The sequence below is a fragment of the Cryptomeria japonica genome, chromosome 2 (genome assembly GCF_030272615.1).
Source record: "Cryptomeria japonica chromosome 2, Sugi_1.0, whole genome shotgun sequence".
NCBI classification, from domain to species: domain Eukaryota; kingdom Viridiplantae; phylum Streptophyta; class Pinopsida; order Cupressales; family Cupressaceae; genus Cryptomeria; species Cryptomeria japonica.
The window spans coordinates 480,430,850-480,457,723 of record NC_081406.1 but is presented as its reverse complement, the minus strand read 5'-3'; positions in this window follow the sequence as shown (position 1 = coordinate 480,457,723).

Here is a 26,874-nt window from a genome sequence, read left to right as displayed (position 1 = left end):
AATGAGTTGGTTCCTATGAAGTGGCTAGAACATCAACTTCACCATGATGTGGTGTTTCTTCAACCTGTGCTTCCTCTTGTTGAGGAATCTCACCTTCTTCTGTCTCCTTCTCTTTTTTAGTATCTCTAGCAGTCTGTTGTTTTGGTTCCTTTGTGGTTGTCTCCTGTGCTTCTAAAGATGATTCAACTTTCTTGGACCCTTTAGTTGTGAACTTGATTTTGGGTCCTTTCCCCTTGGATTGTGTTGTAGGGGCCAAGGATAATGCTTGTGAATCTACTTTGCCCTTGATTCTTGTTTTAGCCATAGTTGTCTTACCAACTAGGCTATCACTATTATCGTCATCTCCAGAAATAGAAGGAAACTATTTCATTCTAAGATTATTTTTAACAACCATGCATTGGTGTTTGCCAAAATAGGAGAGATTCTTTGAGTGATAGACTTTCTTTCCTTTTTTGACCATTGCACTGGTGGAAGTGGAGAGTCGTCAATCTTCTTTTCATAATATATTGGGTCTATTATGTCATCAGTGTCCTCCATGGTCATTGGGATCTTTTCCAAATCCAAGTTTTCAATCTGTTCTAGGGTAAGATGACTGAAATCCATCCTTCTTATATCTTCTTCATCTTTTCAGTTCGCCCATAGATCCTCAAACCTATAGACATGGGTGTAACTCCTCTTGAGCTTGTTCTTCATGCCATGAAAATCAAAATTATTTCATGCCTTGAATCTTCTCATAGTATTCCATTTCATTTCTTCCTCCATGTTCTTGGCCTTGGGGTTAGTTAGAACTGAGTACCTACCAATAGATTCTGGGAACTTCAATCCGATCTTATGTGCTTGCAATTTATTTTCATGCACATAGATTAGTTTCTAACACAACTCCATGAGAATGATCTTATCAAAAGGATACCTTGGTAGAATGAAGGGTTCACTTGAGAAACATCTGATCTGGATGTAAGTGAATTTTGGGAACTAAAGAAAAACACATCCAAAATGAGACACCCTGTTATATGCAACCTCTAATAATATTTTCTTCTGTAGGATTTTATCAAACATGCACTTCCACATAGTAAAGAAAGCATCATTGACTCCTCTAAAGTGGCTACCTTGATTCTTGATTATGAGTTGATCATAGTATTCCTAGACAAGCACTAATCTTATGTCACCTTTAGTACACAAACTTGTATATTGCCTCATGGAAGAGGCTGCATAAATTAGGTAAGACGTCATATAAAATTTCAATGTCACTTTGACTTCTTTCAACTGTGTGCAGAGTGCATCACTGATCTGCTCACCCCAATCAATCCTAGCAGCCCCTTTCTTGATTATATTTATGCAATAACACATCCAACTTTGAAAGTAATGAGAGTCCTTTAAACCCTTCACTCTTTCCAACATGGTGACCATATCATTGTACTCCTCATTGAAGTCACTCCTATGAAAATACTTAGGCCATCGTGAGGTGGTAGAATTTCTGGTAGCAGAGAGGTACATAGTATTGATCACTTTCTTGCATTTGACCTTATTTTTCTCATAGTACTCCTGAGCACTTTCTTGAGAAATGTTGGCTACTTCCTCAACTAAAGAACCTTTGAAAACACTGTTGAGGAAAACACTATCCAGAGTCATGATCATATTTTGATCAGCATCCCAAACCTGTCTTGTATTTGGATCTAAGTGATCTGCTACTACAAGTAAAAAATCTAGATCATGAGCTGCAACTGGGAAGGAAGCATATTTATGCAACTCAAATTTGATCAGGTTTGTTAGGCGGGCAGGAGCTTTCTCAACTTGATCAATAAACTCTTGCATACTGACATGTCCAATTTCTATATGTTTGAATCTACTTAACTTTCTGAGTACAAATTCAAGTACTTATCATACTTGTACTTCATCTTCTTTGCTAATGTTTTACCTAGAGGATTAGCTTGTTTGATAGTTATCATCATTAATAAAATCAAATTTTATTAATTGGATCAGAAAATCAGACTTAGAATAGGCTTGGGAGCAAAATTGTTAAAAATGACAGGTCGGGGAAAAAAGTATGATCTGCACCTTAGGAGTCAAAATTTGCAAGTCCGATGTGCAAAGATAAAACATTTTTACTTGCATATCAAACTTTAAAGTCCGATGTGCAAATTTTGTAAGGTTATCGGCACATCAGACTTTAAAGTTCGATGTGCAAGTTGGGGAAGGTTATCGGTACATAGGACTTTAAAGTCCGATGTGCAAGTTATGAAAAATCATTAGCACATCGGACTTTAAAGTCCGATGTGCTAGGGAAGGGAAACTAATTGACATGTTGGGTTTTAAAGCCCGACATGTCAATCGGATAATATCCTCTCACATATTGGACTTTAAAGTCTGATATGTGAGATTTACCCTCCTGCATATCGGACTTTAAAGTCCGATATGCGGAGAGATCTCCGCACACAGCCTGCAGATTAGGTTTTAAAACCCGTCATGCAAGCGAGGGAAGAGGGAAAAACAAATGGATTTTAATGTCTGATATGCCTCTAATCGATAGAAAACCTAAAGGAAAATGGCAGAGAAAAAGAAAATAGAAAATGATGCAAAGGGGAAAAAACCTGAAATAAATAAAAATAGAGCTAGAAGCCTACCTCGATCTGCAATGACAAAATAAAAATATGATGAAAATCCTACAAATCGACAAGGATGGTGAGCGAAATTGGAGGAGGGAGGAAGAGAGCACATGTAGAGGAGAATTCACAAAATGTAAATGAAGAAATAATCTCCAAAATTTAATAAATAATCTCCAAATTTAGCAATAAATGAGACATTAATTGCTAATTACGCAGTGCATGTAGGACTTTAAAGCCTGACATGCAGGACTAAAACCCTTGCAAGTCAAACTTTAAAGTCCAACATGCAACTTTTGACCAATCGACTTGCAGATCAGACTTTAAAGTCCGAACTCCAAGGGAAGGATTACCTGCAGGTCGGACTTTAAAGTCTGATCTGCAGGGATAAAACCAAACCTTTGTACATCGGACTTTAAAGTTCGATGTGTAATTACCTTTAAAAATAAGGAACCCTGCAGGTCGGACTTTAAAGTCTAACCTGCAGGAAAAACTGCAAATCTAAAGAACTTAGAAAACAATAAAAACCAAAAGCGAAAAGCTAAATGAGCTAACTGACGAGGTCGATCAAGCTCTCTCAGAGGTTGTAAGGTATGATATAGACCAGTTTTGTAGGGTTTCCTCATGATTTTGGTCATGCTGAAATTGAGGACAACATGATGCACTAAAGGGGAAGGAAGAGGAGGTTGACCAGCTCACTCATGAGCTTGAGGTGACTACAAACTCATTGGAGAGCACCTAGTTGGCCCTTTAGGAGGCACAGTCATGGTTAGAGGACTTTACCATGCAATTGACAGTCTTCACCATCTACAGTTATAGTACAGTTTCCTATAGTAGCAGTTGGCGATGATTTGATATCCACGGGTTGTAGTGGGGATGTGGCTACATCCTATTGGCATTTGCATGAAGATTTCATTAATGATATGTTATGTTGTCATTGATGTTAATTAACCAGTAATGATATTGTTGTAATGTTATTTTGTAACCGGTAGAAAGAGTTAGTGAAAGGAAACTGTAACCGGTAGGTAAGTTTGTGGAGTGAACCGGTATTGCTATGTATTGGAGAGTTGAACCAATAAACCCTACTTGTTTTTTTGATAAACCCTAACTGATTAATTTTGGTGAATTGGTTATATTGGTTGATGATCTGATGATGAGCGGTAATTATTATGACGCATATGCATATTGTATGAAGAGAGTTTCAAAGTGTATTTGGCGTGTTGAGGTAATGGTTTTTGTCTTGGGAATGAGAAAGTATACTGCATGTAATGCAAAGCGCATCATGAGTTACTAAGTTGGATGAAGTGGTGATCAAGGAGTGATCGAGGCTTTCCTGAATGATGTGTAGAGATTATTATGTAATCCAACGGTCATACTTGAACCGACTTGTTTGTAATCTCTATGTGAATTAGGTTTTTGTTATGTTACCGACCTAGTTGATTTGTTTATAAGGTTGATGAGTTGTTTAGTTTCAGTGTTAGAAAATTTTTAGTTGAGTGTGTGGTTGTCGAACCGGATGATGTATCTTTATTTTGAGTAAAGATAGATAGGAGCATGAAAAGGATCTGAACAAGCAAGTGTAGTGCTATTCAAACAAATCAGCAAACTCCTTTTATTTTCTAACAATTACAATAGATTGAAATCCCCTAACCAGTTAAGCTCTAACAAGCTTGGTGCTATTAAAATCCTCTAACAAGGTGATCCATTAGCTTGGATTCTAAATCCTTTACAAAGGTTACTCCTCATAGGGTATTGCTTCTAACAAGGCATTATAGTTGATCCCTTATTCGGGTGGTCCCTAACAACATCTATTTTTAACAGAGCTTTTTGCAAAAGCTTTAACAGGATTGGCTCCTAATAGAGAAGACTTCAGATGAGTTCAAATAGTTATCTTGTGAGTCTCATCTCACTGTGGTTTTTCCCATTTGGGTTTTCACGTCAAAAATATTGTGTCAAGTGGTGAATGTTTTTTGTGGTTATGTTTTCTATGGTTGATTTGCTTAACTACTTAATCCACTTTGATATGTCATGATAACTAGAAGCAACATGAAATGAAGCTTTATTTATGTTCAGTAAAAGTATTTGGATGTTTATGAGTTACAAGTTGTTTACTATTAACCCGTTGTAACAGTCAACCAGTTTAGCTTGACAGTTTTATCTTGACAGTGATATTGAATTGATAGTTCTAAGTTTACTTTGAGAGATTGATTTTGAGATTGGTGAATTTTATCATTTTTTCTATCTATTGATTCACCCCCTCTCAGTAGTTGACCAGATCCTTGTTATTTCATCATACCATCAATTGGTATCAGAGCATCTCAGGTCCTCTAAGGTCTAATCCTAATAGCTTGAGGTAAAGATCTTGTAGATCATGATGAAGAAAGAAGGTCTGAATTTTAATAGAGACAACTATAGGATATGGAGTGATAGAATAAAAATTTATATCAAGAGTCTTGGAAATCAATACTGAGAACATGTTAATACTCAATATGTTGCACCTAGTGGGATTATGATTGATGATAAAAAAAAAGAGCAACAAGAAAATAATCAAGCACTAGAGGCTATTATCAGTTATTTGTCTGATGCAGAGTATGCAGATGTCCATGGTCTGGAGACTGCATATGAGGTATGGAAGAAACTTGAAGAGATTTATAGCGGTGATGAACATGTAAATATTTCCAAGGAAGAGAGTCTAAGAGGAAAGTTTGATGACATGCAGATGGCTAAAGGTGATAATATCAAACAGTATGGTCAGAGTATAAAAGAGATAGTTGATGAGATCAAGAGTGTTGGTGGTAAAATGGATGATGCCACAGTAGTTAGTAAGGTGTTGAGAACCCTTCTACTGGTCTACGCTATCCGAGTTGCAGCCATTCAAGAGTTGAAATCTATTAAAAAAACCAAGGTAACCCTTGACTCCATCATTGGTAAGCTTACTGCTTTTGAATTAAATGGTTATGATGGTAGTATTCAGAAATCTAAATCAACATTTAGATCTTTAGTTTCTAACCCATCTATGAGGAAAAGTAGAGATGTCAGTCATAGTTATGAATCTAGATCCAGTAGAGAAGTTGATGATGAAGACAGTTTGGTTGAGCTTGAAGCATTATTGGCCAAGCGGTTTCCCAGAGGTACCGACAAATATAGAGGTAAATTACCTTTAAAATGTTTTGCATGCAACAAGATTGGACACATAACTACTAACTGTCCTAATGGTGATAATGAGCACAAGTGAGAGAAATTCAAGAAGTACAAGGGAAAAGGCAAAATATATTGTCTTATTGCAATTGATGGTGGTATCACTGATGAAGAATCTGATGGTGATGTTAATGAAGACATCATGTTTTCATCCATTAAAGAGGAAACATCTGATCAAAAGGCTTTAGTTTCACGAATGGATAATTCTGATGATTGGATCATTGATAGTGGTTGTTCACATCACATGACTGGTGATCAGAGAAAATTTCTCTCTAAAGGAATTTGATGGCAGAGTTGTAAGATTTGGTAATGACTCACCCTACATGCAGGTTAAAGGTAAGGGAACTATTTCTCTTAATGGAAAGAGCAGTGCAGATGATGTCTACTAGGTTGAAGGTCTAATGCACAATTTGTTAAGTTTTAGCCAACTCAATGACAAAGGATATTCATTGGAGTTTAAAAATGGTATGTGTAAAATATATGGGAGCAAAGGTGAACTGATTGCAACTAGCAAGCAGACTAAAGGTAACTTGTTTCACCTGAATCCTAAAATCGACAACTATTGAATTTCTAAAGTAGATGATAGTTGGCTTTGTCATAGGATATTTTGTCATATAAATTTTGATAACATTGTTAAAGTGAGTAAGTCAAAGACAGTGAGAGGCTTGCCTCAGTTGGACAAACCGGTTAATGCTCTCTATAAGGAATGTCAGTTGGGAAAGATGACATCCTCAACTTTCAAGAGAAAATCTTTTTCAGCGAAACATCTGTTATATTTGGTTCATACAGACCTCTATGGACCAATAAGGACTAAAAGTATTCAAGGTGATAGATATTTCATGATATTCACTACCGATTGCTCAATGATCATGTGGGTCACATTCTTGAAGGATAAAACATAGGCATTTAGTAAGTTCAAGGCATTCAGGGCCTTAGCTAAAAAGGAGAGTGGTAAGAAGACAAAGTGTCTGAGGACTGATCAAGGAGGAGAATTCACTTCTGAGGAATTCACTAGATATTGTGAAGAGAATGGTATCAAGCAGAAACTTTCTGCACCGAGGAAACCACAGTAGAATGGTATTACAAAGAGAAACAATTGGTCAGTTGTTGAAGCTGCTAGGACAATGTTGATACAAGGAGGTGTAGCGAAGACTTTTTGGAGAGAAGCTATCAGCACAACTATCTACACAATGAACATGATTTTGGTATAAAGAGGTAAGGACAAGACTCCTTATTAATACTAATATGGTATATCACCTAATGTTAGTTATTTCAAGATATTTGGTAGCAAATATTTTATTAAGAGAGGTGACTATATTAGCAAGTTTGAGGCTAAAAGTGATGAAGGTATATTTCTTGGTTATTCCACCAAGAGTAAGGCCTACAAATGTTATAACAACCAGACACAAAGAATCATTGAGAGTGATGATATTCGAGTGGATGAGTATCCTAAAGTCTCAAAGGAAACCAGTGTGGAGAAAAAAGATGAAGATCCTTGCATTTTGTTTTTCGAACCATAACCTGTGAAACCTTAAACTGGTAAAGAGAATGTTGTTGTACCGGTTCAATTAGAACAAGTAGATTCAGAAGAAGATGATGCTAACAATGAAGAAGAACCTTAAGATAATGATCATGTTATTTTGAGGTATGTGAGACTCAATCACAATCCTGAACAGATTATTGGAGATAAGGATGCTGGAGTATTGACCAGAAGAAGAATCAAAGAGAATTCTTGCATGATCTCCACTATTGAACCTAGAACTGCTAAGTAAGCATTTGGAGATGTTCATTGGGTTCAAGCTATGGAGGAGGAGCTTAAACAAATTAAGAAGAACAACACTTGGAATCTAGTACCCCAACCAGTAAATAAAAATGTAATAGGTACTAAGTGGGTTTTCAGGAACAAGTTGAATGAAGATGGTTTTGTTGTTCGCAACAAAGCTAGACTGGTTTGCAAAGATTATGCACAAGAAGAAGGAGAAGATTATGGTGAGAATTTTTCACTAGTGGCTAGAATGGAAGGTGTCAGAACTTTACTTGCATTTGCAGCACATAAGAGATTAAAAGTATACCAGATGGATGTAAAGTCAACATTTTTGAATGGAATACTGGAAGAGGAAGTATACATTGAGTAGTCAGATGGTTACGCTCTGACTAATGAGAAAGACATGGTATGTAAGTTTCATAAGGAATTATATGGATTAAAACAAGCACTGAGAGCATGGTATGAAAGGCTTCATTCACACCTGATGAAGATAGGTTTTCAGAGAACTAGTGAAGATAGCAACATATATCTCAAATTTGAAGCAGATAAGATACTAGTTAATGAAGTGTTTGTAGATGATATCATATTTGGAAGGAATGATGACATGAGCAATGAACTTGAAAATGAAATGAAAAGTGAGTTTTAAATGTCTCTAATGGGTGAGATAAAAAATTTCATAGGTTTGCAAATACAGCAAATGAAGAGTGGTATTTTCATTACACACTCTAAGTATGTGAAGGAGGTATTAAAGACATTTGGTATGAGTGACTATAAACCAGTAGGGACACCAACGGTTACAGGTTGTAAGCTATCTAAGGAAGATGAGGCCACATTTGTTGATGAGAAGGAATACATGTCAATGATTGGAAAATTGTACTATGTTGTTCACAGCAGACCAGATATAGCTCATGCAATTGGTCTAGTTGTAAGATTTTAGAAGAATCCAAAGGAAACACATTTGATAGAAACCAAGAGGATATTTTGAAATTTGAAAGGTATTGTTGACTATGGATTATGGTATCCATATGAAGGAAATTTTGATTTGAAGGTATACACGGATGTAGACTGGGCAGGTAATGTTAATGATGAGAAAAGAACAACCGGTGGAGCATTCTTTCTGGAAGGAAGACTTGTTTCATGGAGTAGAAAGAAGCAGAGTTGTATTTCACAGTCTACTGCTAAAGCTGAGTATTTTGTAGCTTATATGAATTGTACCCAAGCTATCTAGATGAGGCACATTTGAGAAGGTTTCAAGATTAAGTTTACAGAACCTATAAAGATCTTATCTGACAATACCAGAGCCATAAATATTTGAAAGAACCCTATCTTGCATGCACGAACCAAGCATATTGAATTGAAGTATAATTTCTTGAGGGAAAAAGTGCAAAGTAAAGATGTGATCTTGGAGCATGTTTCTACCAAGGAGTAGCTTGCAGATATCTTTACTAAACCTCTGTCTAAGACTGCTTTTGAGTATCTTAGAAGTCAGCTAGGGGTTGTACCCCTTCATGAGGTTAATTGAGCATGATGTAGAGTACATCAGTCTTGGAGCTACTTGCAAAATTTTATAGCAGGATTGGTATAGAAGTGGAGTTATTCCACAAGGGGAGCATCAAGTTGCAGGTTGTTGATGCTGAACTGTGAAGTTTTACATTGCATGTTTTACTTTCAATTTGGCATTGTTGTCAAAGGGGGAGAATAACTATGTGATTATGGGAGAAGAACCAGTGACAAGCTGAAGACATGGTAAAATGTAAACCAGGATTCCTATTCACAATCACATCAATGCCAAAGGGGGAAATTGTTGGCATTTGCATTAAGATTGCATTAATGATATGTTATGTTGTCATTAATGTCAATTAACTGGTAATGATATTGTTGTAATGTTGTTTTGTAATCGGTAGAAAGAGCTAGTGAAAGGAAACTGTAATCGGTAGGTAAGTTTGTGGAGTGAACTGGTATTGCTATGTATTGGGGAGTTGAACCGGTAAACCCTACTTGTTGTTTTGATAAACCCTAACCGATTAAGTTTGGTGAATTGGCTATATTGGTTTATGATCTGATGATGAGTGGTAATGATTATGACACGTATGCATATTGTATGAAGAGAGTTTCAAAGTGTATTTGGCGCATTGAGGTAACAATTTTTGTCTTGGGAATGAGCAAGTATACTGCATGTAATGAAAAGCACGTGATGAGTTACTAAGTTCGGTGAAGCGGTGATCAAGGAGCGGTCGAGGATTTCTTGAATGCTGTGTAGAGATTGTTATGTAATTCAATGGTCATACTTGAACTCACTTGTTTGTAATCTCTATGTGAATTAGGTTTTTATTGTGTTACTGACCTAGTTGATTGTTTATAAGGTTGATGAGTTGTTTAGTTTTAGTATTGACAAAGTTTTAGTTGAGTGTATGGTTGTTGAACTGGATGATGTATCTGTAGTTTGAGTAAAGGCGGATAGGAGCATGAAAAAGATCTGAACAAGCAAGTGTAATGTTATTCAAACAGATCAACAAACTCTTGTTGTTTTCTAACAATTACAATAGATTGAAATCCCCTAACCGGGTAAGCTTTAACAAGCTTGGTGCTATTCAAATCCTCTAACAAAGTGATCCATTAGCTTGGATTCTAAAACCTTTACAAAGGTTACTCCTCATAGGGTATTTCTTATAACAAGGCATTATAGTCAATCCCTTAACCAGGTGGTCCCTAATAGGATCTATTCTTAACAGAACTTTTTGTAAAAGCTTTAACAGGATTGGCTCCTAACGGGGAGAACTTCAGAAGAGTTCAGATAGTTATCTTGTGAGTCTCATCTCACCATGGTTTTTCCCATTTGGGTTTCCATGTCAAAAATATTGTGTCAAGTTGTGAATGCTTGTGTGGTTATGTTTTCTATGGTCGATTTTCTTAACTACTTAATCCACTTTGATATGTCATGATAACTGGCAACAATATGAAATGAAGTTTTACTTATGTTTAGTAAAAGTATTTGGATTTTGTGAGTTACAAGTTATTTATTGTTAACCTATTGTAGCAATCAACTGGTTTAGCTTGTCTGTTTTATCTTGATACTGATATTGCATTGATAGTTCTAAGTTTACTTTGAGAGATTGATTTAGAGATTGGTGAAGTTTATCAAATTTTCTATCTACTAATTCACCTTCCCCTCTCAGTAGTTGACCGGATCCTTATTCTTTCATCATACCATCACATCTATCATCGATACAGGTGCACTAGTCTCAAATGGGATGAGTATTTTGGTTGAGAGCAGCAGAGAACCACATGTTGCATTAGGTTCTCTCGGGGTTAGTACTATGAGAGATGATGTTGGTCAGATTGTTGATAGCTCTTGTATGGTAGTGGTACTAGATTCTCCTTAGATTTGTGTGTTAATTCACGATGTTACTCCATCATCTTCATAGGAGACTCATAGAGTATCATCTGGTTGGGAGTATGTTCCTCATGTAGATTTGTTTCCCTCTCTTGGAAGCAAATCTATTACTTCATCCCATTCAGCTGATTCTAAACACCAACTTGTTATGTTGTAGAGTCGGTGTGATCAGCTTAAGGTTGCAGAAGAAAAGGTTGATTCTGCCTCATATTATTTTTAGTACACAAATTTTTTATTGAGTACTTGCTTGAGAGTCTAGAGTTTCAGGAGGGGCCATTTGGAGTCACTAAGGATGCTCTCATCTGAGGTTCATGCAACATTCAACATTTGGTGGGAGTCATTGTAGATACTTTGAATACAATGCTTCCTCATAGAAAGTTTGTGGTTGGGATTGTAGTGAGGGTTACCAGAGCCCCTGCCCAATCACCTATTCAGAGTCAGAGATTTGAGCCATCTCCTAATTCTAGAGTTGTTAGTGATGAGCCATTGACAGAGGTTGGAGATTTCTACCATAACTACAGAGTGAGGAGTTCTCATCATTTTTCTTTTTCTCCACATGTGGAGGATTTGATGATGCATCAATGCAGATTGGCTCTAAGATTATACCATCCTTGGTGGGATGGGTATTCACCATCTTTAGTAGCTGGAATCGACAACTGCAAGCTAGTAGGGAACTACTTACAGAGTCAGCACATCCATGACAGTCTAGTTGAGTATGGAGATAGTGGTTATGATACAGACACCTTCAAGAGTTCTTATCTCCATAATACGGATGGATGTGACTCTCAGTTGCATTGGGACATAGGTGGTGACAAGATTAGCACTTTAGTTTAGGTGGGTCCTATTGGTTGGCTTCACCACTTTTGGTATGGTGAAGTTGGGATCAGTGTTGAGTAGCAGAAGTTTGAGGATGTTCATTTTGGCTATCTTCTATTAAGGATTTGGGATTCTAGCATTAAGTTAAGCATTGAGTATAGAGTTTGGAATTCTTTGGGTACATTGGGATTCCAAATAGGGTTTATAGTTGAGCATTGCAGCATGTTCAGTGTGCTGAGAGTATACCAAATCATCCTTGGCCTTCTTGAACATGTTTTGATGTTGAAGCACTATACTTGTGCGCATGGGTTGGGTAGTAGGCATGATGTTTTTCCTTGCACAATTGTGTTTATGTTGGTGCTACAAGGGTCAGTTGGAGATGTGTTGGACATTTCACAAATCATCTTTTGGACCTCTGGTGGAGTGGAATTTTTTTGCAGTAGAGATTGCTTGAGCACAAGAAATTTCAGGGTGGGAGGACTGTAATGTCCCTATTTTATTGAGCATTGGAGATCAAGGGATTGGCCTATTATTTTGACTCTTGTAGGATCATGTGTTTGGATAAAGAGTCTCAGTGGTAGTTACTAAAGATTTTTGTCACTCCATGTCTTCATTTCAGTCTCAGTTTCAATTCCAAGCCATTCTATATCCATGTTTGAGCTTAGTTGAGGAACCTTCTATTTATAGTAAGTGAATCTGGTAGTGAAGCTATTTTTAACATGAAAGTTTGCACCCCTGGTGATCAAGCTTGACCACCAACCTTGTGAAACATTGAATCAACCTCTCAAGTGTGGGACCTTGCATTGTTGTGAGGTTGAATCTCCGGAGAAGGTCATATTCCTCTTCAATCTGAATGCAGAGTGTTGGATCAACCCAACATTGATAAAACTAATCTATAGTTTGACAAGGAAAATGGAGAAGGAGGAAAGGGAGAAGGAGGAAAGAAAAACTGAAAGAGAGGGAAAGGGGTTTGCACCCAAACTGAAATGATGATCTCTCCTTCCTATAACTGCATAGAAAATGAATAAGACTACCCAAGTATGCACAATTTCCTATCTTAACTAGTCCCTAAAGTGTAGAGTGAAGGTTGGAATTCGTAAGATACCAGGAAGAACTGATCCAGTTCACAAATGATATCCACAATTAATCAACACATTCATCTATACTCAGGAAACAAATTAAAATGAAGTCAAACAAAGAGGTAAAATAAATACACAAATTGTCAAAACTGAAAGGAGGCAAAACAGGTGAATTCTATTCATGTAAGGGCAAGGTAGAACTTTACAAGTACAGAGAAACATAAGAGTTCTACATGAGAAAAGAAGGGAGAAGATCCTGATAAAAATGTACAAAATTGCCTTGATAGTTTAGGCATAACTCAAATGGTTACATTGAGAAAACCCTAACCCTACCCGGGTTAGGTTACAAAAAAAATTAAAGAGGAGGAGAAGAGATCAGATCAATATATTTGATGGTGTACTGTAACAGCTCTACAAGCTATTCCTCTGTCTCTAGAAGCCCAAAACAAAACCCCGCGATGAACTAATCCCTACCAACATTCATGGCTAAAAGTCTCTATTCTACATTATAGAGGGCATGGTGGCATCTTAAAATGGCCTACAGGGTCACGTCTGAAGTAATGACGAGCAAATCTAGTGGTTGGAGGGTGATCAAAACAGTTATGAGGTGTCAACCTGAGCAAGAAGAACATCTTGATAGTTGGGTCGACAACAACCCACCTACAAAAGTTCAAATGGCAATGGCCTCTATGAATTCAAATGTTGACCGTTGATTTGAGAGATTCATGCGAAGATGGATGCATGAGATCTCTCCATCTAGGCATCCAACAGGCTCAATCGATGATTAAAACATGGCAGTCGGATCAGGCATTATGAAGATCCAACGGTCGTGGGTGGTTGACATGGCACCTCGGGTCCATGCTTCCTTGGCTATTTTGATTATTGAATACACTGTATTCTTACCCCGCAACATCTCTACGGGTCCCTTTTAACCTCGCGGGATAAGAATATTGCTTTGATTTTGCTTTGCTTTTGTTATCCCGCGGGACAACTTGTGTCTTTATTTCCTCCTGCAGGATAAGGGAAAGCCTTTTATTCACTCTTGTTTTCTTATCCTACATGGCCTTTGATACCTTTTCTCGACCTCATGGGATAAGGCCTTAATATCTTTGCTTGCTTTTTTCTTATCATACGGGCTATTTGTGTCCTCGAATTTACCCTATGAGATAAGAAAAATGCTTGGTAGTTTATGTTTGCTCCTTATCCCACGAACTCTCTCATCTTTGTTTTCCTTCACAGGATAAGAGAAAGCCTTTCACTTTACTTCATCTTCTTTCTTTCTTATCCCACGGGATAAGGTTTTCTCTTTGTTTCACCTCATGGGATAAGCCAAAAGTCTACCCATCTTTGACTTCTCTTATCTTGCAGCCTCTTCGATGCATTTGTTCCAATTCACGGGATAAGAGAGGAGATACTCCTTTCCTTTGAAAATTCTTATCCCATGGCCTCTTTTCTATGTCTAAAAATCCAGCGACTAGTAAGAGAAAAGGGGAAATTGACCCATTGACAACCAGAAGCCCTTCCATCTGATTGAACCTAAGTGAGTTGACCGGCTAACCCAGTCAACTCAGAAAAAGAACTGGGGCCTGCCTTGCACTTTTCATTGTTACTTTTCTTCTCCCGCACGATCTCAACTATCTCCATTTATCTCTGTGAGATAAGTGATCCAAGCTTAGGTTTGTTTCTTATCCCACAGAACCTTATCCCATGAGACACCGCTATCTCCATGTTGTTCTTTGATGCCAACTAGGGCTTGCCTTGGTGGTCAATAACATGACCCGGTCAGTGGTCAATAACATGACCTGATCGATAACATGATTTTTTATTGACACATTAGTTGTCGATATAGCATATTAGGCATGAGGTCAATAACACAACCTGTTATTGACACACCATATAACCCTTGTGTTATATGACCCTGCAAAACTATGAAGGAGCAACTAACTCAACTGAGACTGATAACATGACATGTTATCGATATTGACTAACATGAAATGTTAGCCAGAGTAAAATCCCAAATCAGAGCTCTGCTAAGGTTGGCACAAAAATTCCCAACATTTCTGGCGACTTGGAGGGGATGGCAAGTCTTCTTGGCACATTGATTAGTAGCCTTAGATGCCCATTGGGTGCAGAGTCAAAACCTGAAGAAAAATAATAATCTTTTCCCTTGTAAAAGGTCAAAAAAATTTCATTCTGGAGAATAGCTTGTGCATGCGCACTTCTTGGAAATTAGAAGAACATAAATTATAGATATATACAAATTGAATTTTCCTTAAGCACATTCTTTAAGGTGAATGCCATTCACTACAATGGGAAGGTCTTTGCCACTTAGTCTGGCCAAATTGAAAGCATTAGCCTCCTTGTGACCTATGTTCACATAGGGACCAATCCATATTGCATCAAATTTGGAATGTTTCCTAGGCTTTGCCTTGTCAACATCCCACTTTAGGACAAGCTCTCCAACCCTAAAAGTCCTAAAAGTGGCCTTCCTGTCAAAACATCTCTTTACCTACCCTTGATTGACATTTAAATCTTGCCTGGCTTTCTCCCTGACATCTTCAAGATCTGTAAGTTTAGCATACCTCACTAATAAGGCATCATTTTCTAGGAGCTCCAACTAATGTGCTAGGTCCAGGGATGGCAATTCAAGGGATAAGGAAAGCCTTTCTTCCCTTCCATACACTAGCATGAAAGGTGAGATGCTCAAATATCTCTTGGGAGTAATCCTAACAACCCACAAGGTTGTTCCCAATTTGAGGTGACACGACCTTTGATTGTCTTCAAGAGTCCTCTTGATGATTCTAATGAGATTTTTGTTGGAGGAATCAACTAAGCTATTGCCTTGGGGATTGTAATTTGATGATGTTTTCAGAAAAAAAATCATGTTAGACTACCCATAGATTGATCAGAGATCCCATAAAGGCCTTGGCATTGTCTGATATGATGGTGGAAGGGGCTCCAAATCTGGTTGCAATCCCCTCAAGAAATTGAACCACTGAATTCTCAATTGCATCCTTCAAAGCAAAAGCCTTTGTCCACCTTGTGAAATAGTCTGTGGCAGCCAAAATCCACTTGTGGCTTGCACTTGACATTGGTTTGATGGGGCCAATGAAATCAAACCCCCATTATGCAAAGGGATGATAAATTGAAATGGGATGAAGGGGCAGGGCTGCTAATATTTGTTTTCTTGCCAAAAGTGCACACTCCTTGCACCTCCTGGCCCACTTGCGAGCATCATAAAATAGAGAAGGCCAATAATATCCTTCTCTCATGATCTTCATAGCTGTAGTTCTTTCTGATAAATGGCCACCAGAGGGCCCTTTATGAAATTCTTCTAACAACCTATTGGTCTAATCTCCCTAGATGAATCTCGGCAAGACACCATCCTGACCACTTTTCAATAATATGCCATCCTCTGAGGCATAAGGGTTGGATCATAATCTGAGATGTCTTCTCATAGTTCTATCAAAGTGATAAGGATAGCTACCATCCCTTAAGAAGGCAGACATAACTTACAACCAATCAGTTTGTGCATCTCTTTCATTATCAACCAGTTCTTCTTCCTACAACAAGAGCAAGGTCTCTGACTCTTTCTTAAAAGATGAATTGAACTGCTCATAGAGTTCTCTTCCTCTCACTAACCTGGTAATTTTTATGTCAAGGCCATACTCCATAACCTTAGTGATCCATCCATCTCTCTTCTCACCTATATCCTTGTTTAGAAGGAAATCCTTAACGCTGGCATGTGGAACTAGGAGTTGGATCCTGTTGTTTGAGAGCATGTGCTTGAACTTTTTTAGTGCTCACACAACTATGATGACTTTTTTTTCCACATAGTTGTACCTGAGTTCATATTCTTTTAGGCCTTCACTGAAAAAGGATATGGGTTTCTCCAAATCATCCTGATTTAACTGTGTTAGAAAAATAGATATACTTGCATCTCCTCCCAATGTATAAAAGATGAAATCCTTCTCATAGTTAGGATTTACTAAGGTAGGAGCCTAAGCAATGGCCTACTTGATCTGATCAAAGCCCTCCTTCCCTTTAGTGGTCCATTTGAAGGGTAAATCCTTCTTTACCATGGTTGTGAGAGGCTTAACCAAAGCTACAAGGTTTGGGATAAACCTTCCAACAAATTTGATTCTTTCAAGGAAGCTTTGAAGTCCTTTCTTGTGATGTGGAAGTGGAAGAGACACAATGGCTTCCACTCTCTCTAGATCTATGACCATATCATCTTTAGATACAATATGTCCAAGTAATTTGTCCTAATCAGTGGAAAATACACATTTGTTGGGATTCAAGGATACGCCATATTCCCTACACCTTTTGAATACTTGCTCAAGGTGAGTGAAGTAATCTACTACATGCTTGGAGTATACAGTAATATCATCAAGATATACTAGCACAAATTTTGCTAATACTCCCTTAAAATTCATATCCATGGCCCTTTGAAAATTTGCACTTGCATTGGTTAGTCCAAAAGGCACCTTACAGTAGGCATAAGAGCCCCATTTAGTAGTGAATGCAGTCTTGTATTGGTCAGATTCTTGGACTAAAATTTGGCTATACCCCGAGTATCCATCCAAGAATGAAAATCTTTCAGAGCCACTAAATTTGGCTAAAATTTATTCCATGCAAGGGAGGGGGTAATGATCCTTAAGGGAGACTCTGTTGAGGTCCCTAAAGTCCACACACAGTCTATTTCTCATTTTTCTTCCTAACTGGAACAAGATTGGCTACCCAAGAGGAATGCTTGATTGGAAAAATAATGTTAGAATCTATAAGCTTGGATAGCTCTCTCCTCATCAAAGGCTTAGTTTTGGGATTTACGGGCCTTTTATTTTGTCTAATTGGTTTAGCATTGAGATCTAACTCTATGGTATGCTGAGCTAAACTAGGATCAAAACCTTTTAGATCCTCATATGTAAAAGAAAAAATATCACTATACTCTTGATAGAGATTTACAAAAGTATTTTGATCTAATTGGGAACATACCTTCAACAAATTGAGAGCTTTTCCTTCTACCATGGCTATTGATTTGTAGTCTCCTTTCTTCGCGGCTAGGTTCATTACTTTCCCTTTCATTTGATCATCACAGTTGAAGATCTCCTCCAAGGTGATCAGCCCCTTGGGTAGCTTGTTATTGTCAAGTTGCATGATTTGATCTCCATATTGGTCCTCTAGCATGCCTTGCTTCCTATGGGATAACTCTACTTCATCTTGCAAGAAGTTCACAATTTGTTGATCAGATTCAAAGACCTACCAATTTACTTGGTTATCAGGCACTACAGGTCTCACCACAAGTCTGATATGTTGTTCTTTCTCAATTGCAACATGATATGGAATGTCATGTTGGGCACCAATTGCTGCTAATCAGTCAGCATGTTTATTCTGATTTCTAGGGATAATAGAAATATTGAAGGCTTAAAATCCATCAAATAGGTCCCATGCTCTATGCTTGTAAAACTTCATAAGGTTGTTCTTGGTGGTTTTTTGAGCTGTAATCTGATTTACAACCAACTTGTTGTCTCCATGCACTTTTAAGGATTTGATCCCTATCTTTTGTTCCATTTAGAGACCCAAAATCAGGGCTTCATACTCAGCTACATTGTTACTGCAACTAAAATAAAGTCTTAAAGAAAAGTAATATTCCCCCCCTTGGGGGAGGTCAGAAATACATCGGCCCCTAAACCATTCTTGTTCCTTGAACCATCAAAGATCATGTCCCATATCCCCTACATATCATTGTCTTCCTTTGAGATATTGGGAATGGGGGTGTCTTGCTTATGTATACAATATGTGCTCAAGCTGATATTATTGACATCATCAATGAGATCAAATTGAAATGCATTTTCCCACTCATAAAGTAGGCAATCAAGAACCTCATCCAATAGAGTTGTAGGCTCTCTTACTAAAATTTCTTCTTTCTCCTCATGGAGAGTACAATTCATGTTGATGGGACTTGGGGTATAGGGTTCTATATGATTATTGGAACTAGGTTAAGTCCTAATAGTTACTTTGGTACCATATCTTGTCCTAAACAACATGTGAGACCAATCAAAAGATAGGTAGGCACCTATCTTGGCAGTGAAATCCCTAGATAGACAAATAGCAAAATAAGAAGGGAGTTCAATCACTAAGATATCTTGTAACACACTACAACCCAGGTAGGCATGCAAGGTTACATTTAAATCTTTAATGACTCCCATAGTCTAAATTGATGTGCCATCAAGCTACACCACCCCTCTTGTTATAGGTTCATACTTGATACCTAGGCGACCAGCTATCCCCTTAGACATAACTGAACTACTAGCTCCACTATCTATCATGCAATTATGAACACACTTATCTCCTATGATTAATGACAAATAAAAAGGGGGAGGATTATTGATTTTCTTTGAACTCTCTACCTCCAAAGGTTGCACCAAGCTTGTGGAAGTTGAAGAACTGCAATGATAACTGGTACCTTCTGCAACATCCATCCCCTTTAGGGCCTCCTGAACTAGGTCTCTTTGAGATGGGATAGCAAGATCATCCCACATAGATACATTGAGGTTGGACCTCTTCATTTGTTCAACAATATTAAAGGGGATGACAGCCTTAGCAGGGACTTTTTCAACAGCAAGGTTTGGTTTTCATATTATAAGAGCCTTAGGTGTCTCTCTCTCCTTGACATTTTATGTCAAGTCATGCTCTTTGTTTACAACAGTCTCCTTATCAAATGAATTTGGCATTGAAGATTGAAAAATTGGTTGTGAAGCTTGATTTACATATGGAGTCTGAGCTATTGTTGTAGAATTGTCACTAGGATCTATGGCCCTCCTTTTTGATCTTGTGTTGTTGGCCACACTATCCCCTCATGTCCGATTCATTCTACAAAAATCAGCCTCCTGCCAATTCATAAAAGTTATATCTCCCTATGTATGAATGAGATAGTTAGGGATTTGTTATTTCCTTAATGTTGTTGGCTCCTCTTGTGCTACTAGGGCCTGAGAAAACTCACCATTCTAACATGAGGCCTGATTATGGGGTTGATTGCATGGAACACACCAATCTTGTTCTTGAGAAAGATTGTTCTAAACCGACACTATAGCCTTTGAGGATCTTGCAACTGTGGGATTCAAAATGTTCAAAGGCCTAGCATTGCTCCATTGGTTATGCCCTTGAAAATTTGATCTCAGTTGTCGATAATTATGGTTTTGTGACTAATAAGGCCTTTTGTTAGCCTGTGGTAATTGTTTCTTGATTGAGACCAATTCATTTCCATGTCCCTACAGTTGTTGTTGTAATGGACTGATCATCTTCTGCATCGATGTCTCAATAGAGGCCTACAGTTCCTTAATTTCAAAAGATAAGGAAGAGGGTGCAAGTGTAAGAAAATGGCTTGTGGAAGCCACTGGGATAGGAGCTAAAACAGGTTGTTTGGTAGGATCCTCCAAAAATAAGGGCATTGGAGGCCTAGGAGACAACTTTCCTGCCTGTATTAAGCAATTTTCTGCCCTTATAGTAGTTTCATAATCTAATGGGAGATTATTGTTATACAATTCAAATAACCAGAAAACAACTGAGAGGGGGGGGGGGTGAATTAGTTGTCACAGATTACTAGAATATTTAGCAATTAAAACTTTAATAGCGGAACCCAAAACATTAATACTAGAATGCTTAAACCAAATACTAGAATAGCAGTTAAACCAGTTAAGTATAAACAATAATCATAGAATAAATACCATCCACATGACACCAAGATTTATATGTGGAAAACCCGGTAAAGGGAAAAACCATGGTGGGAAGCCTACCCACAGTTAGATAATAGTTTTGCAGTAAGTACGTGAATTAAAATTGAGGGGCCTACACTTGCAGGAAGTCCAACAACCTAGAGCGCACTGCTCATCATAAAAGGAGTCTCATTGACTACATATAAATCCATACTACAATCCGGAGAAGTGTTTGAACTGCAAAGATAGCATCTCCTATGCCTGAGTATAGTTCTGATTAAGCTCTATACCAAAGGACAAAATCCTCTTACATCAACCCAATTCGATCTCCAATGATTGACTAAATCCTCTTCCTAAATGATATTACATTGTTTGCACATTACATATCCATATCCCTGACCATGATATCTACCATATGATCTACAATAAGATCTTACATCTATATATACAAACCCTCGACCATAAACAATCAACTCAACCACCAGATAATAAACCAATTATGTAATTACAAAACATGTCGGCCTTAGACCAAACAAATAATATCCAATACATAAGACATCCTGGAAACACATCGAGAGGTCCAATCCACACGTTACATTAAGTTGGTCCATAACCTAGATCAAACAAGACCCAATATAGGTCCACATGCTACAATAATGATGTCCATCAACCAAGTCTTGAACATGAACACCAATAGCATCTTGAAACTCCACCAGAAGTTTCACCAACACCACTTATGCAATTCATCAAATATCTTCATTAAAAGCTCTACCGGTGGAACCCTCATCGGAACTAGAAGCCAAGCTTCCAAGCAAACAGGATAGCATCCGATCACCAGACCAAAATGAGATGACTGAATATGATCATGAGTATCATGAATAAGCCAATTCCATAACTGAATCATATTGGAGCCTACCGGATCATGTCAGATCCAAACCAACCAAAAACAGCTTAACCTACCAGGACTAGAAGGGTGTCGGTAAAGCATCCAAATAGCTTGTGTTGGCATCAATGAAAAAATATCAATACAACACATAATTAATTCCTCCAAATGGCCAACAATCTCTCCCTTTGGCATTGATGGCAACACTAGATGTGAAAAACATCTAAGTACCAATAAATTCCAAACAAATCTCCCCCAATGGAAGATAGCCAACAATCTCCCACATAAAGATATAGCAATGAAATTATGAAACAAGGACCAAACTGCCCCTGTGAATAGTATCTTTGTAAAGATCTAAAATATACATATATCTCTCTCGCTGATGTATACAACCAACACCTTAAGTTTCTTTTTCACATCAATATCTCTCCCCCTTTAACATCAATGCCAGAAATCTAACAAAAATATCAAAGCAAAAACATAAACCACTGAGTCACAAAGTTGACTACTCCCTCTAAGTAGTAGCATCCCTACATCAGTGTGAGAATGAAAAATATCTTTGATAATGCATACCAGACTGATGCCAAATCACATCAATCAAGTCTCTACCAGGCAAAAACCCCTAATCTGTCTCTCGTGTACTCAAATGATTCTTTAGGAAAATGTTTAGTGAAAATATCTGCAATCTGCTCTTTAGTGTTCACATAAACCAATCTCACTTCATTTTCTTTCACCTTTTCCTTCAAACAGATATACTTGATAGATATGTATTTTGTCTTAGAGTGAAATATTGGATTCTTTGATATATCAATAGTAGCAGAGTTATCACAGTGAATAATTACCGGTGCATCACAATTCACCTTTATATCCTTCAGCATTTGCTTCATCCATAAAACTTGTGTACAGTTAGTAGCAGCAACAACATACTCAGCTTCAGCAGTAGATAAAGAATTACATGATTGTTTCTTGTTGATCCATAAAACCAACTTCTTTCCAAGAAAGAAAGCTCCACCAGAAGTATTTTTCCGGTCATTAAATTCTCTAGCCCAATCAACATCTATATATGCACATAAAGTAAAGTCATCATCCTTAGGGTACCACAAACAATATTTTGATGTACCTTGCAAGTATCTAAAAATGTTTTCACCACACTCTCATGATTTTCTTTAGGATCCCTTTGAAATATTGATACAATACAAACAACATTCATTATATCAAGCCTAGTTTGAGTAAAATAAAATAGACCTTCAATCATAGATTTGTATCTAGTAGGATTTACTAGTGCAAAAACATCTTTTCTTGTCAATTTCTCACTTGTAACCAAAGGAGTACTTACCGGTTTAGAATCTCCCATACCAAATTTCTTCAACACTTCCCTGGCATACTTAGTTTGATAGATGAAAATACCTTTATCAGTCTGAGTAATCTGTAAACCTTAGAAAAATTTCATTTCCCCAATCATAGACATTTTAAATTCATTCTTCATATTGTTAGAAAATTCCTTACACAACTTATCTTCACCTCCAAAAAAATTATCATCAAATACTTCAATAATCAGTATATCATCATCAATAATTTTATAATATAAATTACTGTCAGCATTACCCTTAGTAAAACCAAGCTTCAAAAGATATTTATCCAACCTTGCATACCAATCTTTGGGCACTTGTTTCAATCAATATAAAGCTTTCCATAACCTGCAAACCATGTTTGTATCATCTGATAGTGAAAAACCATCAAGTTGCTCAATATAAACTTCCTCATCAAGATCCCCATTCAAAAATGCACACTTAACATCCATCTGATAAACCTTGTAGTTTTTATGGGCAACATAGGCAAGAAATAATCTTACAACTTCAATCCTAGCTACACATCTAAATGTCTCTCCATAATAAATTGCTTCCTTCTGAGAATATCCTTTACAAACCAATCTAGCCTTATTCCTTATAACTTGACCATCCTCATTCAATTTATTCCTAAAAACCCATTTAGTTCCAATAACATTCTTATTTTTAGGTCAAGGAACCAAAGTCCATGTGTTATTTTTCTCAATCTGATCTAATTCTTCTTCCATAGCTTTCAACCAATATTCATCTTTATATGCCTCAATTACTGATACCAGTTCAACTTGTGAAATTAAACATACCTTATTAGTTGTCAGTCTTCTTCTTGTCATCACTCCATTGCTTTTGTCCCCAATGATCAGATCTTTTGAATGATTCAATCTCACATACCTAGGAGTCCTCTGACTCTCTGTTCCTTTTCCTTGTTCTTCAGTTACTGTAGAATTTTCCGATACTACCAAAGTGTGAGGCCCTACCCTGAATCATCCTAGCATTTTAGTGATTTTCATGTTGAGACTATTATGGATGCTTTATTTTTATGCATTATGGATTTAGAACTTATATGATTCCATGATTTGGATAACATTGATATATATTGATGCTTCATTTCTATGCATTATAGATATGGAACTCTATATGATTCTAAAATAGGATAAATTTGAGATGATGTATGTCATTATTGGATTTGTAGGACTTTACTATGATGATAGAAATAGGATGCATGTTTTATGTATGGATCAAAATTATGAGGATTATGATAATTACTTATGTGGATTTATTTGGATATAAGATATATTGATTTGTTTAATGTCAATTATATGTAGAGTGTTTGATGTGTATTCTTATTCATGTGTTTAATATTATGTGAGTTTAACTGGAATTACTAATGTGTAATTGAGTTGTGCAGGAAAATTATCCATGTGACCATGGAAACATTATGGAGAACCAAACCTAGACCTATGTACGTTCGTAGAACCAGGGGTTGTCTATTTGGAGAGACAACATCCCGTATGTATTGTATTTTATTTGTAATAGTAAATGATGCATGTGTGTTAAATTTTATTTATTGATTTATTTAAATCCAACAAGAGACAAAATTCATGTGTAATTTTGTAATGTATTTTATTGTGTCACTTGACACATGTGCTGATTAGTGTCATTGATTTTAACTTGTCTCTTGGAGGGAGTTGTTTTAACCAAATCCCTTTCTAATATTTAAATGTGGTCTCAAATTTTCCTTGGGTAGAGAGTCTTTGGAGTGGTCAACTCAAGTTTGACCCGAAAGTTAACTTTAGATGGGTTTCTAAGGGGTCAAATGGACTCCTAGGGGTAGTTTAAAGGTTTTTACTAAAGTCCATAAGGTATACCTATGGGTTAGGAGTAATTTTAGGCATGTGACTACTCCCATGTGACTGTTTAGTCACCTCAAAAAGTGATTTTCCTAAGGTGAGCGAAAATTCAATTTAGAAGGTTCCATCTAGGCTAGATAACCTTCCTTTTTGATGTGAGATCTTTTTCCCCACTTTCTCTTACTTTTTCCTTTTTCAGTTTTAGTAACCTGTGAGAACTCTCACTGAGGCCTTTTTAGGCAAGGATTAGAGATTTTGTGGGTAATCACCCACTCTCCATTTTTGGAGATCATTCAATTTTGAAAAGAATAGTTTTGGGATAGAAATTTGGCTAAGTGTAGAAGAAAGGATTGTGGAATTGGGTTGCTCATCCTCAAACTAGTTCTAGCAAACCTTTGGGCAGATTGAAGGTTGGATTCATATTCTCCCTTTCATGTTGCATGTTTATGTTGGAAAGATTGTTTGTATGTATAAGTTGTTTTCTTGTATTTTCCTTTGTGAAATTATTATGTGACCTATCTGTTATTTCTTTTATGCATTTTCTTGTGATTTGGGAGTAACCAAGGCCTCCTACTCTTGGGAGAGTAGGATGGCCTTGAGGGTGGAAGGAGTTTGATAGCCATTGAGTGAGAGGCTCTCTTTATGAGAGTGATCTCAAGGGTTGTATATGTGACCCTTGCTGCATAGCCTTGTGTATGCATTTGGGGGTCATAAGTAGAGAAAGTATGACATGGATACCTTGGGGGGCATAAGGATGTGGGGTTAATGTACTTATGATATATCTTTGTTTGCCATGAGATGGCTTTGTGATCTACCATTCTTGTAGTCTCCTCAGGGTATTTGGTCCACTTCCACCCATGTAAAAACATCACATTTTGTGATGAAGTGTAGCCTTGGTTGGGAAAGTGTTGTTGTGTGTTTTTCCCTTGCTTGTTGTGTTTGCATGTGTGTAACCTGTCTAGGGCTTGGTTCTCCAAGCTCGACAGTGGATTCTAGTAAGCCTAGGCTGGGAGGTGAGCTCTCCATGGTAATAGCCTTGTGATTTATTTGTAGGTTGCTTGGAAAGAAAAGAAAAAGACAAGCTAGGAGTTGCTGGTTTTTACTTGATTTGCAGAAAAAGATTAAGGAATGGAATACCATATTTTAGTTGCAGCAATATAAAGGAAGAACTATATGTTATATTTATTTTGAGAAAGAAATGCATTCATTTTATTTAAAGTCCTAATTTAATAGAAATGAGAGACTAGTTGGGTATTTCACCCATTTGTATTGTTGGCTATATTGTATTTTAAATACACTTTAAAGAAATGCATTATTTTTATTAAGTATTATTTTGTTGCAAAATGAAATATTTATGTTGGGTTTAAGTTATGTATTGTTCTTGAAATAATGTTGGTTGTATACATGGTATTTTGAAAATAAAAGTTCATTTTATCTCCTTATGCATATTGAAATAATGGAAATGAGTAAAGTAGAAAGCTTGCATGTTAGTAAGAGAAAATTAAGCATTAGTCCTAATTATTTATTCCCAAATACAAATCATGGTTTAATAGATTTAACATGTCTATCTCTAAGGTTAATTTAAATGATTCTAGACTAATGTAGTTGTTGAATATAGTTTAATTAATTCTGTCACTTTCTCCTTATTTATTGCAGAATTAAAATCTAATATTTGCACTATAGATTTATGCCTAGATTTAAAAGAAGAAATATAAATATTTGACTATTGCTATGCTGCCCTTTATTTTATTAATTTCCTACAAGTTAAAAATATGAAAATCCATATTAAACCTACCCATGATTCAACCAATGATAGATTTTACACACACACACACATATATATATGATTCTATATATATGTGTGTGTGTGTGTGTGTGTGTGTGTGTGTGTGTGTACACTTACAAAGATGAATATATATATATAAATATATATTTATATTGTTATTTATATAACAAAAAAAAAAGAATTTTTAAATTTTTTTTTTAACATATAAAAAAACAGGGGGGTTTCGGGAAGAGCCGAACCCACTGTGTAAGCACATAGTGGTCAGCGTGGCTCGGGCCACCACTATGGGCAATCATAGTGGTCGGCACGGGGCCTCCCACTGTGGGTAACCATAGTGGAAGGACTCCTGACCGCCACTGTGTTTACCCACAGTGGGCAGCGCCCGACTGCCACTATGGGGAAACACAGTGGCATCTAGGAACGCCCCCGCCCGGTGCTCATACAA